Source organism: Macrotis lagotis, chromosome X (assembly GCF_037893015.1).
Source record: "Macrotis lagotis isolate mMagLag1 chromosome X, bilby.v1.9.chrom.fasta, whole genome shotgun sequence".
Classification (NCBI taxonomy): domain Eukaryota; kingdom Metazoa; phylum Chordata; class Mammalia; order Peramelemorphia; family Peramelidae; genus Macrotis; species Macrotis lagotis.
In genome coordinates this window covers 178,786,650-178,792,199 of record NC_133666.1, presented here as the reverse complement: position 1 = coordinate 178,792,199, position 5,550 = coordinate 178,786,650, and the positions used below count along the sequence as shown (strand labels likewise).

Below are 5,550 nucleotides of genomic sequence, written 5' to 3'. Positions count from 1 at the left end.
ATATACACATAGACACAATGTATAAATAAGGTACTCATAATGAAAAATAAATGCTTTGCTGCTCCAGAAAAGAGAATTGATGATCTCTGAGTGCAAATTGAAGTCTAACTTTATCACTTTCTTTATTTTTATTACAAAGCTAATATTGAAAGGTTTTGAATGCTTTCACTTGTATAATGGGTATCATATTGTTTACCTTCTCAGTGCATCTGAAAGGGACTATAGTAGGGAAGAGAATTTAAAACTCAAAATATTATTAAAAAATAAGACTGGATTGGATACCAAAGAAGTTGTATGAGAATGTGCCACCATCCCATCTATGCAAAAGGAGTAGGGTGAAGGGATGGATGTGGAAAACTCTATGTACTATTTGATTTGACTAATGAATCAGGATTGCTGAATTGTACTGTGGATATATAGATATGTTTGCTTTATTTTTTGTTCTTTATTAAAGAATTATGACAGGTTTCACCTAGGACTATTGATTATGTCATCATGTCCATATTACCTTGATGATCTAGACAATTCTCAAAGATTAGAATCTACACTTACTTAGCTTACAGATATGAGTAGACAGTTTTGTCATCTGAGATTTTCCTGTACCAGTGACATCAGGTCCAATTCGTATCTCCATGTGGATCATAGGATAAAAGAGAGAGGCCTAGAGTTTGAAAGTGCTTACAGAATTTATCCACTCTGTTTTGACACTCTAAAGATGAATAAACTGAGATGTGTGGTTAAGCTACTTCCAAAATTTCATATAGATAATGAACATTGTATATAGAATTTGAACCTATGCCTCTGAATTTAGAATCTATGCTCTTTCCCCTTACAAGTCATCCCCAGAAAGAATCACTATGGGTTTGGAAGCCAAGAATGATATGCTGTAAAATACAAATCATATAAAAACAAAAGTAATCAATAAAGATTCATTTTAAATGGCCCTATGAATAACAAGCATCTTTTATTGAAATTAAGAAAAAGCTTTTGAAGTTGATAAGCATAAAAAAGTCATTTAAGTAGCTATCATTAAAACTAAATTAGATTTATGAACAGTTCTACTGATTCTAATCTTCAGCTATTTTTGATTTCAAGAGTTCCATTAGAATAGTAAAAATCTGAATTTTTATGAGAGATAGGCTAGTAAGGAAAACAATGACTCATTTTCTTGGCAAGGTTGGCAAGCATATAGAAGACTGATATACATACATATATATATATATATATATAATATATATATATATATATATCTATATATATATAAAACCCTATATAACCCAATATCTGTTGATGAAGAATAGAAGCTAAAATGAGACAGTGTGAGAGAAAACATGAAATTACAAAAAATAAAATAATTTTATGCTCTAATTTTGATTCATGAAAAATGATCAATCTGTTAGGGAATTCTCAATATGATGCTATCCATGGTGCTTTCTGGCTAAAATTGTTGCTCTTATTTCCCTTTCATTATTTACAAACTACTAAGGATGGTTGAGTAGGAAATATTCTGCTCTGAAAAAACCGATGGGTCTATCAATTAAGTTCATGAGATTTCACCATGTAGAATTTTGTCAGAAGAACACTGCATATGGAATTAGAAATGTGCTATCCTCTTGCTGAAAGGACATGAAGAAGTCATCTAATTAGTTTCCATTGTGTGGGACAGCCTTGAAGATAATTTTTGATTGAATGTCAGGGGGAAGAATTCTTATCAAAAGTTTACTAAAAACATCCAATAAGAGTGACCTTTCAAACTGATGAATAAAATGTAGAGGAAAGTGTCATAGTTCTAGAACTATTCTATAAAGCAGTAGTCATCAAAAATACTTGGTACTGGTTATGAAATTGAGTAATATATCACTGGATTAGGATATGTTCAAAAGAAACCTCAGTAAATGATTACAAAAATCCAGTGTTTGATGAACCCAATGACATTAATGTCTGGTATAAGAACTCACTATTTGAAAAAAAAGTGTTGGGAAAACAGGAAAATAGTATGGCAAAAACTGGGCATAGATCCACCCTTTACCAACATAAGGCCAAATGGGTACAGGATAATGGGTGACACCATACATAAATTAATAGACCAAAAATACCCTATCAGATCTTTGCAAAGGGGGCAAATGTATGACTAAACAAGAAATACAGTACATTATAAACAGCAAAATGAATTATTTTCACTATATCAAATTAAAAAGATTTTGCACTAATAAAATGAAGGCTGCCAAAATTAGAAGGAAAGCAGAAAGCTGAGAAACAATCATCACAACTAGGAATTCTGATAAAGGTCTCATTTCTAAAATATATTAAGAATTACATCAAATTTATAAGGTTACAAGTCATTCCCCAATTGACAAATGGTCAAAGGGCATGTGTAGATAGTTTTTAAATGAAGAAATTACAGCTATATATAATCACATGAAAAAAGTGCTTCAAATAATTATGGATTAGAGAAATGCCAATTAAAACAACAATGGGCTATCACCTCACATCTATCAGAGTGACTGCAATGAGAAAAAGTGAAAATTATCATTTGGGACATTGATGCATTGCTGGTACAGTCTGGACTGATTCAAGCATTCTGGAGAACAATATGGAAATATGCACCAAAAAGCAATAAAAATGCTCATTCCCTTTGACCCAGGCATACCAATTCTAGGCCTATGTCCAGAAGAAATTGTAAAAAAATGAGAAAAGTCTCACATGTTCCAAAATATTCATAGCAACTATTTTTTGTAGTGGCAAAGAATTGGAAACTGAGGGAATCAATTGGGGAATGGCTAAACAAGTTGTGATACATGAATATCATGGAATATTATTGTTCTATAAGAATCCATTAATGGTCAGACTCTGGAGAAGCATAGACTGAATTGCAGGATCTGATGCAGGGCAAAGGAAGAACCAAGAGAACATTGTATATTAATAATAATTTTGTGAGATGATCAATTTTATAGATTCAGCTCCTCTCAACAGTTCAGAGAATTGGATAACCCTGTTAGACTTGCTGTGGATAATGTTATCCATATCCAGAAGAAGAAAAACAAAGAAAAACAATAAAAAACCCTTCAGAATCTGATTAACACTTTATAAAATTATCTCTTATATATGTCTTTCCCCATGGTGAAAATAACTAATTTATATATACACAAATCAAAAATATGTATGTACAATGTTAAACTGACTGTTTGTCCCTGAGAGGAAGGGCAGTGAGAAGGGAGGGAGGAAAGAAATTTTTCAACGTGAAAATATATATATATATATATATATATATATATATATATATGTATATATATATACATATATATATATATATATATACATATATATGGATGAATGTTGGAAAACCTTCATAACATGCATTTGGGCAGATAAAATAAGAATTAAAAAAGTGATGCTTCTGTTTTTTTTTTTTCCTCCATCCCTTAGACTTTGTATCTAGAATGCAGAAGGGCAGGGCACTTCCTGTCCAGAATCTTCCACTTAAAGTTTTTGAAATAAATTTTAAATAAAACACATGATGCATCTCTAAGTGCTTGCTCATGGGTCCTGACTTATTTGAATGATAGATCCCTATACACCTTGTTCTAGCTCACGGCTTCCTTTTCTGACCAAATCAGACATGAGTATTTAATAGTGAACCATATCTAGGGACAGCTAGGTGGTGTAGTGGATAAAGCACTGGCCCTGGAGTCAGGAGTACCTGGGTTCAAATCTGGTCTCAGACATTTAATAATTACCTAGCTGTGTGGCCTTAGGCAAGCCAATTAACCCCGTTTGCCTTTGCAAAAACCTAAAAATAATAATAATAATGATGAACCATATCTGTTCCTTTATTCATTTTCAATTCATTCATTATATGTTTATCTACTAGGGAAAGTTAAGGAGCATGGTGGATTGACCACTGGCCTTGGAGTCAGGAGAACAAGAGTTCAAATCCAGGCTCAGACACTTGACACTTAATATCTGTGTAACCTCGGACAAATTACTTAACATTGTTTGCCTCACATCCAGGACTGTCTCCTGTCATCCTGATTCATATATGGCCACTGGACCCAGATGGTTTTGGAAGACAATAAGAGTCAAGTTATTTGTCAAGGATAACATGGCTAATATCTGAGTGTGATTTTGAACTTAGGTCTTTCTAATTTCAAATTTTAGTCTATTCACTGCACCATTTTGGTACATTTAATTTATAGTTGAAAAAATTAGACTTCATTTGCTTGAAGTAAAAATACTAGTGAGAATTATATGTGTGTGTATACATACATACATATATATATATATATATATATATATATATTTATGTCTATTTGAAAATATAGAGAAAAGAAGAAGCTATCATCTGTTCCAAAATCCCTTCTGAAAATGTGAAAGGCTTTGCAATACTGAAGGTCAAACAGCTGAAGAAGATGGTCATAAAAAAATCTCCGTCAAATATGGCAAAAAAGCTATCTCTGCAAAAGCTAAAGTCTGCCCTGAGAAGTACAAGACAGGTGAATAGAAGAGAACTAGGTACTCAAAACTGCCATGCGCTATGTATTGATGATCCCAAGTAGCTTTTGTGATCAAAATCAGAGGTATCAGTATTGTTAGCCTAAGTGTATCAAAAGTATTGCAGCTTCTTTGTATTTACCAAATCTTGGATGTCACTTTTGTCAAGTTTAACAAGGTTTTAATTTACTTACTTAGGATTGTGGAACCATATACATTGCATGTGTTTACTCAAACCTGAATTCTGAGAATGATTTGATTTACAAAGATGGTTATATCAGGATCAAGAAACAGAGAATTGCCATGACTGATAAGGCCCTTGTTGCAAAATTTATTGGTAAATTGGGAATTATCCATATGAAGGACTTGATTCATGTGATTTACACTATCAGCAAGCATTTCAAAGATGTCAACACTTTCCTGTGGCCCTTCAAATTATCTTTTTCATGGGGTAAAATAAAAAAAAAGACAACACATTTTGAGGAAGGTGGAGATGCTGATAACAGAGAAGACAAAAACAGGCTTATTAGAAGAAAGAACAAAAAGATGTCTACCATCATTGCTTTTCTAATTATCTGTTAATAAATATGACTGGGAAAAAATAGAGAACTAACCAGGATTGTGGGAGTGAGTATCAAACATATTATACTCATTGCCCTCCAAATATAAATTTAAGATATCATACATATGAACATTAAAAGTATTATACCCATCCACAGGAAAAAATCAAAACAAAGCAAATCATCCATAAAAAATAACCCTTCAGAATCTGATGAACACTTTATAAAGATTATCTCTTCTGTATCTCATTTGCTTAATCTTAATTTCTCATACCCAAAATAACTAATCTGTAAACATGTTTATCAAAAATATGTATGTACAATGCTTACCTGACTATTTGCCTCTGAGGGGTGAGGGGTGGGAAGTGAGGGTGGAAGGAAATTGTGTAAAATATACATGTTAATATGGAAGAAAATAAATAAATAAAAATATCAAGCAAGAAAAGTATACTTATCAAGCTTCAATGAAAATTAAATATATAGAAACTATAAGTGCTGA

General features: G+C 32.1%; 1 pseudogene; it reads left to right on the top strand.

Annotated features, from left to right (window-relative positions):
* The first annotated feature begins 857 nt into the window (after positions 1-857).
* On the top strand, positions 858-5,073 carry LOC141498903 (large ribosomal subunit protein uL30-like; annotated as a pseudogene).
* Positions 5,074-5,550: the final 477 nt, after the last annotated feature.